The sequence below is a fragment of the Panthera tigris genome, chromosome B1, assembly GCF_018350195.1.
Source record: "Panthera tigris isolate Pti1 chromosome B1, P.tigris_Pti1_mat1.1, whole genome shotgun sequence".
NCBI classification, from domain to species: Eukaryota; Metazoa; Chordata; class Mammalia; order Carnivora; family Felidae; genus Panthera; species Panthera tigris.
In genome coordinates, this window is record NC_056663.1 from 62,869,039 (window position 1) to 62,883,939 (window position 14,901).

The 14,901-nt window shown below is 39.3% G+C and overlaps 1 pseudogene; it reads left to right on the top strand.

Moving 5' to 3' along the window:
* Window positions 1–3,275: 3,275 nt before the first annotated feature.
* LOC102969468 lies at window positions 3,276–12,982 on the top strand (annotated as a pseudogene).
* Window positions 12,983–14,901: the final 1,919 nt, after the last annotated feature.

A 14,901-nucleotide genomic window follows, 5' to 3' on the forward strand; every position in this document is an offset into this window, starting at 1 on the left:
GCTACGTGCAATGGACCACTTTCATACGCTATAGGAAAAAAAAAACCTCAAAATGGATTAAAGACCTAAATGTGAAAACCTGAAACCATAAAAATCCTAGAAAAAAGCATAAACAGTAATTTCTCTGACATTGGCAGTAGCAACATTTTTCTGGATATACCTCTAAGGCAAGGGAATCAAAATAAAAAGTAAAATAGACTATTGGAAAGTTTCTGCACAGAAAAGGAAATGATCAACAAAACAAAAGACAACCTACTGAATAGAAGGTATTTGCAAATGATAATATATTCAATAAGGGGTTAGAATCCAAAATATATAAAGACCTTATACAACTCAACACCAAAAGACCCCAAATAATCCAATTTAAAAATGCGCAGAAGACATAAACAGACATTTCTCCAAAGAAGACATCCAGATGGCCAACAGATACATAAAAATATGCCTAACATCACTTGCCAACAGGGAAATGCAAATCAAAATTACAATGAGATATCACCTCACACCTGTCAGAATGGCTAAAATCAACAATGTAAGAAATAACAGGTGTTGGCAAGGATGTGGAGAAAAAGAAACCCTTGTGCCCTGTTGATGGGAATGCAAACTGGTGCAGCCACTGTGGAAAACCTTAACAAATTAAAAAGACAATTATCATATGATTCAGTAATTCTGCCACTAAGTATTTACTCAAAGAACAGGAAAATACTGATTTAAAAAGATACATGCATCCCTTTGTTTATCACAGCACTATTTACAATAACCAAAGTATGAAAGCAACCCAACTGCCCTTTGATAGATGAATTAGGATAAAGAAGTGATATCTATATATCTATATCTATATCTATGAACATAGTGGAATATTACTTAACCATAAAAAAAAGAATTAAATCTTGCCATTTGCAAAAACATGGATGGATCTAGAAGGTATAATGCTAAGTGAAATAAGTCAGTCAGAGAAAGACAAATACCATATGATTTTACTTATATGAGGAATTTAAGAACCAAAACAAATGAACAAAGTAAAAAGAGACAAAAAACCAAACTCTTAGATGCAGAGAACAAACTGGTGACTATCAGAGGGGAGGTGGGTAGAGGGATGGGTAAAATGGGTGAAGGGAATGAAGACATTTATCATAATGAACACCGAGTAATGTATAGAATTGTTGAATCCCTATATTGTACACCTGAAATTAATATAACACTGTATGTTAATTTATACTGGAATTAGAAAAATTAAAAACAAAAATAAAATAAAATGTATAAATACATAAATAAATGAATAAATAAAATGGAACTACTATCATGTGTGAATTCTACTCTAAGAGAATGAAATGGTCTATATGAATTTTCTAAAGCATAATTGTGTACTATCTCATAATGTATAATTACATTAAAAATTTGAACTTGAAGGTATATATACAAGAGAGTTATACATATGTCCTACAAAAAATGTGTACACAAATGTCCATAGAATTATTCATAATAGCCCAACTGGAAACAACCCAAATATCTACCAATTGACAACTGGATAAACAAAATATGGTATAGTCATACAATGAAATATTATTCAGCAATGAAAACAAATGAAATTCTAATACATACTACAACATAGATGAAAATCTTAAAAAGATTTATACAACCTGACTTCGAGGTTTTCTGTAATATATCAGTAATGAAGAAAGCATGGTATTGAAATAAGGAGAGACTTATGGATACAGACTAATGGAACAGAATAGAAAATTTAGATCCACACATATATAGTCAAGTGGTTACCAACAGACATCAAAGCCAATTAATTGAGAAAGATGGTCTTTGCAACAAACATTACTGGAACCAAATAGTTTTCATACAGAAAAAAATGAACCATAAATACTATAAACAAACATTAACTTGCATTAATATAAAAGCCCAAACTTCTGGAAGAAAACGCAGGAGAAAATCTTTGTGATCTTGGGTTAGGCAAGGTCAAAGCACAAACGATAAAAAAAAAAAAAAAAGGATAATTTGAACCTCATCATATTTAAAAACTTTTGATCTTTAAAAGACAGAAATTCTGAGCTTCCTTTCTTGCTGGTGATCTGAAGAGGTTGGAGGACTAAGGAAGGACTCATGCACTCATGGATGGGAGATAGATTCATGCACATTCTGAAGAGCAGTCTGGCAGTACTTCATCAAACTAAGTACATGTACAATGTGTGGCCCAGCAGTCTTCCTCATGGGTGTATACGATATCCTCACACAAGTCCAGGAAGTGGCATGTATAACTACTTTCATTGGGGTATTAATGGTGGTAGACACCAAAATAGTATAAAGCAAAAAAAGCAACTATTAATTTATATAGAAAACTTTTTAGCATTCCCAGACCCCCCAAATAACCTCTTTTAGGCTTTTCTGATACGTTCGGACACATCTTGCTAACAGACGCACAAATAAACTGAGATAAAGCACAAATGTTCATGAACGATTCAAAGTTACAGCAGCTTGATGTTGAGATGCTGAGGGTAGTTCCCAGGAAAGAAGCCCACTAGGGTTACTCTTGCTGTTGGGGGGCAGAGATGAGGGGCATGACCCACAAAACAAACTCTGACCGCTATTTGCACTGTTTGTCTTTTTTATAAAAGTGAAAGTCCTCTTTGGATTTCTTTCAAGTTAGCTAAAAGAGTTACTAATGTAGGTCTTTTGTAAGAGTGAAATGGCATAACATGAACTTTTGAGAAATGGGGGAAGACTGTATATAACATCAACCATAATCTTCAAACCTGAAAGCAATTCATCCTGGTAGATTCTACTTTTTTCAGGTTACAAAAAAGAAAATGACCCCTCTGCACCCATTAGGATGGCTATTTTTTCTTAAGGAAAATAACAAGTATTGGTGAAAATGTAGGGAGAAATCGGCACCCTTGTGTAATGCTGGTGGGAATGTAAAATGTTGCAACAGCTGTGGAAAACAGGTTGGCTGTTCCTCAAAAAGTTAAACATAGCAGTTTGCAGGGTGGTGGAGTGCAAAGGTCAGGAAAGAATTCTTGAGACATTGTATGGCTCAATTTATTAAGTTTATTGAAGTAGCACAGGGACAGTACAGAAAGACCTGCACTTGAGCTATGTGAAAGCTGGCGGTTATCTGCTTAGTGCTCAGGGGGGAGGGGACGGGACATGTAAGAAGTATTAGATCATAAATGTCTTCCTCGAATTTCTCCTCACAAAACTACTTTCACAAGATTTCTCTGGTGTGTATCATTCAGTTGGATATTAACTATCGGTAAGATTTACAAGCCGTCATGAGACCCATTGAGAATGTGGCAACCAGGGGCACCCGGCAGATTCAGTCGGTAAAACATGCGACTCTTGATCTCGGGGTTATGAGTTTGAGCCCCACAGTGGGCGTAGAGATTATTTAAAATAAATTCTTTAAAAAAAAAAATGTGACAACCAGCACGTATTTGATCCTTACCGGAACTATGGAGGCTATAGGTCAGCCTTCCAGGCTAAAAGTGAACATTTTTCTGCTTCCAACCCTCATCAGAAGTACTATATGACTCCACAGCTCCGCTTCTGGATTTATACACCTCCAAGAGTTGGAAATAGGGACTTAAACATATACTTGTACATGAATGTTTATAGCAGTGTTACAGTAAGTGTAAGCGAAAGGTGGAAACAACCCAAATGTCCATGGGAATGGATAAACACAACGTGGTATATACATCCAATGGAATATTATTCATCTGTAACAAGGCATGAAATTCTGATACATGCTACAGTGTGGTTAAAACTTGAAAATATTATGCTAAGTGAAAGAAGCCAGACACAAAGGACAACTATTTTATAATTCCACTTATGTAAGGTTCCTAGAATAGGCAAGTTCCTAGAAACACAAAGTAGAGTAGATGTTGCCAGGGGCTGGGACCAGAAGGAAACGGTGTGTTGTCGTTTAATGGATATAGAGTTTCTGTTTGGGATGATGAAAAATTCTGGAAATGGACAGTGGTCGTGGTTGCAGAATACTGCTAAATTGTACATCTAAAAATGGTTGAAATGGCAAATTTTGTGTTATGTCTATTCTTTCCATAATAAAGAGAGAACAGCAAACACAAGGTTCAGAAGAGCTAAGTGACTTACCCGAGGCTATCTCCCTAGCAGATGCCAGAATTGGGATCAAACCCCTTCCAACTGCCCCCAGGGTGGGACTTTCTTGCCCTGCCCCCTACCATCTCCATCCTCCTGCCATCTCAGCACGAGAGCTGAAACAAGGCAGAGGCCCCTCCTTGGACCTCAGCTGGGAACCTGTGCATCAGGCTACTCAAATTTTTCCAGGCTCTGCACATGTCCACAAATGACCATGAAAGTACCACGAGTATTGATTTGGGGATTACAAAGAAATTTTAGCAAGTAGGTGAATCCATGGACACGCAATCTGTGAACAACGGGGATCGATCATATTCACTAAAATGTATTTTTTAAATTGGCCAAGTTTTGGAAGTTATCTTCCAACAAAATGGGTACAGATTTATATAAGGTAGTCTCTCTCTGGCTTTACTTGAATGGACATTTCTTCAGCACACGTGGAAAACATGTCAAGCTCTGTATACACTCTTACATGCACGTAACATTCACCTGAGAAGCTTGTTAAAATGCAGCTCCTGGCCCTCTGAAGAGGTTCAAGTGATCTAGGATTGAACCCAGGCATCTGGATTTTTAAAAGCAAGCTCAGATGATTCTGACAGCTGAAAAGAAAAGAAAGTATATGGCAGTCCTAAACCTGGGCCTAACTCTGGTTTATGCACTGCAGCCAAAAACTACAAGTAACACATCTGTAAGTCAAACAGACTTGGTTTCTTGGCTGGTCTCACTGCAACCACACACCATGGAGACCACACACCATGCAGGAACTATGAGGGCATCTCATTAGGACAGAGTTAGAAGGAACTGTCTGTGGGAACTTGGCTCGTGTTAGACATTTTGGAGAAGAGTTCAACACAAGCAGGTGTCTGCCATGGATTGGATGCTGGCAGGAAGTAATTGGGTATCTATAATTGGGTACCTTGATCATTTTTATCTAGAAGGCAGGAAAAACGAAGAGGGGTTAGAGCTGCCATTGGTAAAGAACCAGACCAGGAGTTACTCTGCTGGGAGACAGGACGTTTGATTGTTTTTATGATTTCATAGTGACCTTGTTTTTTGTTAAGCTCAGACCCAACTCCACAGTGGTCTTGCTTTTGTTTCACTTCATTACCAAGACAAAGTGCCCTCATCCAATGTTGGTGCTCTAAGAGATTGTTTATACTCAACTGGAAACCATTATGGCCTGGCTGTGAGCGCCATGAACTCTATGGCCCAGTTGACAGGACCAGGCCAGCTCCCAGCTCTTGAGGGTTATTTTGTTCTTTTTGGTCCTCTTAGACATCAGTTGTTTGTCCCATTTGCCCCTTCTTCCATGGTCCTGTCACTCTCCCTCATTCCATTTTGCCAATGTCTTACCAGATTCAAATTCAGCAATCGGCTTGTCTAACATTCGCATAAAATGTCCCATGCTCAAAAGGGTACCAGCACCTATATTTCTGGATAACACATATACAAATGATAGGGAGAAATGCTCCCCAAACACTCACAGTAAAAGTGAGATGATACTTGAAGTTGCTATCTCAAAGGAAAAATTTTGTCTTTTTTTTTTTATAGCTCTTGGCATATCATAAATGTTAAGCAAATATGAAATGGATTGTGGTGGTGAGCTTGGGGAGAAAAAGGAGGAAGCAGTTGTGTTAAAAGGAGTCAGAGGTGTTTAATCTCATTTTAAATCCTCAGAGAAGTTATAACCACCTCTAACAAACAGCTTTAAGTGAGTTGTGGTAAAAAGGTGTGGATCTAGTGATCAGAGGGTCATTAAGAAAACCATTATGTAGCCTAGATTTCTTAGAAAAACAGTACTTTTTAAGACTTTTAGGAGAGCCAAATTCAATTTCCAGTGGTTCTGGATCTACCTTAGACAGGATGGCTCAAGCTGATGGGTTTGCACAGTGATGCAAATGGTTAATAAAACCTAGATCTCTGTAAATGGAGTGCCGGTTACCGTAAGTATGCTAATTATTAGTAACTACAAATACTTGAGTTTAGGCATTCCCAGGATGCTTTTACTTGCTCGGAATCTGGGAAGTAGAAATGCCAAGCATTTACATCATAAAAAACAGGATTTGCCCATTGAAAATACCTGGCTTTGATCATATATTTGGGCAGTATCATCCACCAAAAAATTTTGAATTATTATCTCTATAAACCAAGTCTCTGATAGTTCCAAATAATGACTGAGTGTTTTAGTGACTGAAGAAGAAAATCTACTGTTACCAAAAAGAAAAGGTAAAGATGAAACTAGCCCAGGGAAGAGAGAGAGAAATCACAACAACTTGACAAATGAAGCAGCTCTAGGTAATCTATTCACAGCAGCTCTCCCAATTCTAGGTGATCTTTATTTCTCCCTGAAACAACAGACTCTCTGAAAGCTCTATTTTGAAAGGAAAAAAAATTGTATTTCCAAATGCAGAACACTTAATTACTCCCTTAGTATCGTTACCTCTTAATTTCTCTAGATGTTGTCTGGAAAGAGAAATAGCATAAACATACAAAGAATTCTCTATTTTTTTGAGACTAGATTTATTTCAATCTTGATAGTTACATAGAAGCACATGATTACTCTATAAATGATCCAAGTAAAATATGTGTTTTAGGATCTTTATTGGTGTGTTGACAATACACATCGATTCAACGAAACCGTTTTATAAAAGGAAACCCGTATGAAATAGACCAGTGGTGGGCAAATGTAAGTATATTTTAGTTTTGTATCAAAAAACAAAATGATAGACTTGCCTGTTTACAACATTTAAAACTGAAGTATGTATCACATAATTCTCTGGCTATGTGTCACATTATTATTTGCCAATCTTCCCCATAAGAGATGAAAGATTGGAAATATGTTCTTCAATTGAGGAGAGTCTAGGTGGTTCCAGAAATGAATGTGTACAGAGCCAAGTAGGTAGAATTTGTGGATACATTGGAAAGCATAGTTCTGTCAGGCTTCCGCCCAGTTTTCCAACCATACCTACACTTGGTCTATGTCTCTCTGAGCCTTCAAAGTCCTGAACCTCTTAATTGTCGTACAACAAGCTAGAGTTCACATACTTTGCTGGTAAAGTATACATGAACATGAGACTTTCTTCTACGGTTCTTACTTGCGTGGCTTTTCCTTCCTTCCTTCTTTCCTTCTTTTCTTTTTTTTTAAGTAGGCTCCATGCCTAATGTGGGGCTTGAACTCATGACCCTGAGATCAAGCGTTACATGTTCTACCAACTGAGCCACCCAGGTGCTCCTATTTGCCTCACTTTTAAAACCAGGTGAATTGTTTATGTAATAAGTAAAAACAGCAAAATCTCTGTTGCATTTACTTGAACCACAACCGAGAATGATACAAAAGGAAAAAAATCCTGATTAGGAGAAGGAGAAGAATGAAAAGGTGCTTCGATCTCATGAACGTAGCGTTGGAATTTATATATACATAGATGATTTACGTGTCTTCATGAACTTAAAGCAGTTTTTCTGCAAGACACATATCTGCAACACGTTTTGAGAGCAGACACATCATGAAACAGTACAATCACGAGGATGGCATTTAGGTGTGTTCTCTTTCAGGGTTAACATACCACAATTTTCCTCAGTCTGTTCATGTGTTTAATTGCCTTCTGTTATTATTTTTTATGCAAGACATCTAGCCGGAGAATTGGAGCAATTACGTTTGGCTCGGATTCCCTCTGAGAACAGAGCCTACTAATTGCAGCGAAATTCACCCTTCACCTGCGCTTTCAGTTGTCTGCCTCAGACCCGTGTACCCAGGCAGAATGTAGGGCTTGGGACATTGTTCAGGTAAACTAACAGCCTCAAAATAATTTGGAGGAAAAAATACATTTTCTAAAATACAATATGGTTGTGAATTTACAATGGTTTTGAGAACATACTTTACTCACCAATTGTTTATAAATGACTGCTCAGCACGTCCCTTGGGTATTTAATATTCACATAATAATATATGTGCAATACTAGTTATAAAAGTGAAAAATGTAGTTCAAACTACATGGAAAAGACTGAATCACTGAACGGAGTCGTAATATTTGGAGAATCATTGTAATGGTATTTGAGCCACAGGTCCACTATTTTCATGTGACTGTTCAGTAGTAGGGAGATGGCAATACGGTTGACCTTGATCAACACAGGGATTAGAAGCACCGACCCCTGAGTAGTCGAAAATTTCAGTATAATATTTTTAAAATTTTTTTAACATTTATCCATTTTTGAAAGACAGAGAGACACAGAGTGCGAATGGGGAAGGGGGCAGAGAGAGAGGGAGACACAGAATTTGAAGCAGGCTCCAGGCTCCAGGCTCCAAGCTGTCAGCACGGAGCCTGATGCGGGGCTCGAACTCAAAGACAACAGATCAAGACCTGAGCCAAAGTCGACCACCCAACCAACTGAACCACCCAGGTGCCCCAATCTTAGTATAAATTTGACTCCCCTAAAATTTAGCAACTAGTAGCCTATTGTTGACCAGAAGGCTTACTAATAACATCAACAGTCGATGAACAAATATTTTGTACATTATATGTATTTTTTAAATATTTTATTTATTTCTGAGAGAGCACAAGCATAGGAGGGGCAGAGAGAGAAGGACAAAGGATCTAAAGGGGGCTCTGTGCACTGGACAACAGCGAACCCGATGTGGGGCTGAAACTCACAAACAGTGAAATCATTACCTGAGCCGAAGTCAGATGCTCCATTGACAGAGCTACTCAGGTGCCCCTGTATGTTACATGTATTAAAAACTGTATTCTTACAATAAAATAAGCTAAAGAAAAGAAAATGTTATGAAGAAAATCATAAGGAAGAGAAAATACATTTACAGTACCGGACTGTATCAAAACCAATCTGTATGGATACGGACCCGTGCAGTTCAAATCTGTATTGTTCAAGGGCCATCCATACACCTCAGCCAGACTGAAATATTTTTGTGTTTCTGATTTTGTCATGTTCGCACAGAAGCAGCCTTGCTGAGAAACACTAGGATGTAGATCATTTCCCCCATCCTTGTCAAGACTAGATATTCTCTTGTCTTTAGTTTTTACCTCTAATCCTGACAAAGTAATGCTGGCTTCCCTCCCCCGCTCCCCACATCAGGTCCACCCTGCAGTTGGGCCAAAAGGCTGCCCAGATCAGCTCCCAAAAGACCCCAGGAAGGCAGTTCTAGGTGGGCCTAGAAAATGCACCAAGTTTCTATTGGGTCAGAGTTGCTTCTCTACAGTGATGCTGGTTTTATTTTTGTTTTCTCCCTGTTTTTCTGTAATAGTTAACTATCTTTATTTCTAAAAAACTATTTATACTTATATATTTTACTGTCGTGCTACCCCTATCATTTAACTTCTCATTTTATCACCAATTCCTAAATTTATTTATCTGACATAATTGTTAAATTTCATGTTCTTGTAAAAAAAAAAACAAACAGGATCTATTTTGGATTTACATTATACTTAACTTTCCCTCTCCTTATCTTTTATTTAGATGTACTTCTCCATTCTCCAGTACATTTTTCTCAGTTTAATAGTGTCTTGCTTGTCTGATCAAGAGCTACTCGAAGTTTGGTATTACTAGGGTCAAGGTCAACCTTTGGATTATCAATAAATAGGATTTTAACTTAAAAAAAGTAGTGTTGGTTAGTTTTCTGTTCAGTTCCATCAATTTAGCCTTGTCCCTCTTTCTATAGTATATTCTCTTTTTTTATGCATAGCTTTATACATTTTTATCCCCTTAAAGAAAGAAGCTCGCATTTGTAATTTTAACCTGAAAGTTAAAAAAACTCACATAATCTGAATTGCTCAATCCTCGGTATTTTTTTTTTTAATTTTTTTTTAACGTTTATTTATTTTTGAGACAGAGTGAGACAGAGCATGAACGGGGGAGGGGCAGAGAGAGAGGGAGACACAGAATCAGAAGCAGGCTCCAGGCTCCGAGCCATCAGCCCAGAGCCCGACGCGGGGCTCGAACTCACGGACCGTGAGATCGTGACCTGGGCCGAAGTCGGACGTCTAACCGACTGAGCCACCCAGGCGCCCCTCAATCCTCGGTATTTTTAATACACAATATTGCCTATATGACTGTACTACAATCATCTTTTAGCATGCTTTGTGTTACCTTGATCTTTTTAACTATAAACAGAGAGTCAAAGTTCTTTTACCAAATTTGGCTTATGGAATTGGAATTCAGTCCTAAACCTGCCTCAAAATAGATGAATAGGCAAATAGCAGCATATTTATCAGGACAAATCACTTCCAAAGGAAAAGGCTAGAGAAGCACTGTTTTAAAATAAAACTTCTGGTGGGCACCTGGGGGGCTTATTCAGTTGAGCATCTGACTTCCGCTCAGGTCACAGTCTCACAGTTCGAGGCTTGTGTTGGGTTCTGTGCTGTTAGCCCAGAGCCTGGAACCTGCTTCTGATTCTCTCTCCCTCTCCTCTCTCTCTCTCTCTCTCTCTCTCTCTCTCTCTCACACACACACACACACACACACACGCACAAATAAATAAACATCAAAAAAACTTAAAGTAAAACCTCTGGGAACAATCACTTGCTTCTCTCACATTATTATCTTTAATTAAGTGCCTATTGATTCTACTCATGCTGGCAGTTGGATTTGTGGGTTTTTGTTTTTCCTGAGTAAGGCTCTTCTGGACCTGCATGTCTTGGAGGCAATTCCAGCATGCCTGGGCTGAAGATCAAAAAATAAAATAAAATAAATGTAAGAATTCAAAATCTTAGGGAACAATATGGTAATTAAGACACATGGCAACTGGTGGCAATTACTGCTTCCCTCCTTGCTCCTCAAGCTGTCACTAAAAGTCCTCTTTTCAGGCTGGCCTCTTTACCTATTTAACATCGATTCTTCTGAAACTGTCTGCTTTCTGGGAAAAAAAAAGTTCCAGGCTCACCTTGATTTTTTTCTGCCCCAAGACACTGGATCAGCTATTTTGAAAAGTTCTGCTTCTTTTTAATGGAAAACAATACTGGAGGATAAAAAAAGACAAAATCGGGCACTACAATGTATTTTAGATTGCTTAACAGGACCGCTGGAAGGAGTCAGATGACCTCAGAGAAGACAGTCCCTAACATACTGTAACAGCAATAATCCCTTAACAACAACAATGAATTCATGTTGATGTTTCCAATTTACCTCCAGTTAAATTGAGTCCCTCTTGTATTGTTCTGCTAGGACAGCTGATTTTTCCACTTTAGTTAATGGAGCTCTGGTTTACATTAACATGCCACAGTACAGGTTGTCATACTATGCATCTTAATTATTGTGTTGTCCCCTAAAATGTCAAGTTCTTAGAATTCTTTGAATTTCATCTTTGGATGCTCAACCCCGGTGTCTGGAATTGCCTCCAACGTATGCAAGTCCACGGAGCTCTCTCTACCCCCTTCTCAATATCACCAGAAACACCGAGCAAGTATCTTTAAAACTGAAAGAAACCCACGCTTCCTCAGGAACACATCCACAGATCCAACTCAGCCTCATAGGCTAAGTCAGTGAACACTTAGTCAAAGATAATAATATCCAATGGGCAAATTATTGGTTCTCCAAATTACTTTGTTTTTCAACAATGCTTCTCTAGCCTTCTTCTTTTGACCTGATTTTTCCATTATGTTTTTTTTTCTCTTACACTCTCATGTCCTTGTTTGTTTGAGTATTCCTTCATTTCTTTTCTTTTAAATATTTATTTATTTTGAGAGAGAGTGAGAGAGCACGATCAGGAGAAAGGGCAGAGACAGGAGAGAGAGAGTACCCCAAGCAGGCTCAGAGCTCTCAGCAAGAAGCCCAAAATGGGGCTTGATCTCAGGAACTATGAGATCATGACCTGAGCCAAAATCAAGAGTCGGAGGCTCAACTGACTGAGCCGCCCAGATGCCCCACATATTCCTTTATTTCTAAGGCTGTCTTAGGGCTGAATTCCAATTTCAAAAGTCCTCGGATGCATATGTATTGTCTCAGTGTTGTTCAATCCCAGTGATCCAAACCAGGCAAAAGATAATCTGAAAACAAAACTAAATTATAGCTAGAATCATTAGAAAATTAAGTTACATGGAATAGAGAATTCTCTTCCTGGAAAGTTTACTCTGAACAACTTCTGCTGTATTTCTTGTTGATTCTGCTATATTCCCATAAGAACCATTTCATAAAAGACAAAAGCCCAATTGAACTATATCATATTTCCATATTCAAATAACTTTTAGATATTCCCCTAATGGCATTATGGAATTCCCAGACACTTGGCCCATCTACAGACTCCTGTAGTTCAAGAATTTTTTTCACCCATTAAATTATAACAATAAGAAGTTTTAGTGCAACATATCCAGGTTCTCAATGGATTAAAACACCCCATGCCTATACAGCACTCCTGTACTTTACAATAATTGTCTAGTCACCGCGGAAATAAATACTTCAATTTCCACTCCTCCGGTTGGCGCTCCCCCTCTGGCGTCAGCTGCGCTCCTGGGGAGGGGACCATGGAGTGGCAGACAGGACTGAGGCTGATGTAAATCAGAAGGCCCCTGACGCCCACCTCACCAAGGAACTACTGGACCTTGTTCAGCAGTCATGTAACTACAGGCAGCATCCGAAAGGAGCTAAGGAAGCCGCCAAAACCCTCATCAGAGGCGTCTCTGAGTTCATCGTGATGGTTGCAGACGCTGAGCCGCCGGAGATCATCCTGCACCTTCCCCTCTGTTTGGATCAGAATGTGCCCTACCCCTAAGTGTTTGTGCACCCCAAGCAGGCCCTGGGGTGGGCCTGCAGGGTCTCCAGGCCTGTCATCGCCTGGTCTGTCGCCAGCAAAGAAGGCTCACAGCTGAAGCAGCAGATCCAGTCCATTCAGCAGTCCATTCAAAGACTCTCAGCCTAAACGGACGGCCCCTGCCCCACTCCTCGCTGAATCCCCCCACGCCCTCCCTACCCTGGGGCTGTATATCATGTTGTCTGTGTTAGCATGTAGTACCTCAAGCCACCTTCTCTTATGATATTACGGTACTAAATCTGGTTTTTGCATTTTTGTATTATTTTTATTTTACAGGTTGTCATCCATATATTAATCCCCCACCCCAGCCCAATCTCCCATTCTACTCTTTCTGCCTTCTTATCGTCCCTTTTGAAAAACGAACTAATGCCAAGAACAGGCCAACACAGTGGTGACACCATTCAAAGGCAGGGAAGAGCCAGGATAGAGATCCGGTTTCAGCTTTCAGCCACTAGCTTCCTATGGTGTGTAGAACATGATGGCTATAAACACCATTCACTTTGTAGCCCTTGTGCCTGGTGTACAAAATCATTCCATACAGTATTTGCTCTCTATGAAGATGATGTATCATCTGGGGAGACTGCATGTATCCTGTGAGGCTGTTAGGTGTATGTTCAAGTGTTATTTGCTAATCTGCTTCTGCTGTTTGCTTTGGTAATATGGTGTTATTCCCCCTCTCCCCCAACTCCTAAACATGCCCCTGAGGGCAGCAGCATGCCAAAGATGTGAGGCAGAATTCCAGAGGCTGCCTGGGGAAGTTAGACATGGGGCAGTTGACCTACGTCATGAAGGAGTCCAGAGTAGCAAGAAAAAAGAGTCAACTGATGGTGGAATGAAGAAGTCTGGGCAAGTCATGGAGACCTGACTGGATGCTACAGCAGAGATGTTGGAGTCAAGGAAACATCCTTTGTGGTGAATGGAGATGTCTTCAGTGGACACTTGGTACCAGCCCTGAGAGCCCTTACCCCTGTTTCCTGCAACAATGTGGGTCAGATAGATGTATGTATTCTTTATTTTTTTTTATTTTAATTTCTTTTTTTAATTTACATCCAAGTTAGTTAGCATATAGTGCAACAATGATTTCAGGAGTAGATTCCTTAATGCCCCTTACTCATCAGCCCATCCCCCCTCCCACAACCCCTCCAGTAACCCTCTGTTTGTTCTCCATATTTCTGAGTCTCTTATGCTTTTGTCTCCCTCCCTGTTTTTATGTTATTTTTGCTTCCCTTCCCTTGTGTTCATCTGTTTTGTATCTCAACATCCTCATATGAGCGAAGTCATATGATATTTGTCTTTCTCTGACTAAGTTCACTTAGCATAATATCCTCTAGTTCCATCCATGTAGTTGCAAATGGCCAGATTTCATTCTTTTTGATTGCCGAGGAATACTCCATTGTATATATATACCATGTCTTCTTTATCCATTCATCCATCAGTGGACATCTGGGCTCTTTCCATACTTTGGCTATTGTTGATAGTGCTGCTATAAACATTGGGGTGTGTGTGTCCCTTCGAAACAGCACACCTGTATCCCTTGGATAAATGCCTAGTACTGCAATTGCTAGGTCATTGGGTAGTTCTATTTTTAATTTTTTGAGGAACCTCCATAATGTTTTCCAGAGTGGCTGCACCAGCTTGCATTCCCACCAACAATGCAAAAGAGATCCTCTTTCTCTGCATCCTCGCCAACATCTGTTGTTGCCTGAGTTGTTAATGTTAGCCATTCTGACGGGAGTGAGGTGACATCTCATTGCGGTTTTGTTTGTATTTCCCTGATGATGAGAGATGTTGAGCATTTTTTCATGTGTCGGTTGACCATCCGGATGTCTTCTTTGGAGAAGTGTCTATTCGTGTCTTTTGCCCATTTCTTCACTGGATTATTTGTTTTTTGGGTGTTGAGTTTGAGAAGTTCTTTATAGATTTTGGATACTAATCCTTTATCTGATATGTCATTTGCAAATATCTTTTCCCATCTGTCGGTTGCCTTTTAGTTTTGCTGATTGTTTCCTTCGCTGTACAGAAACTTT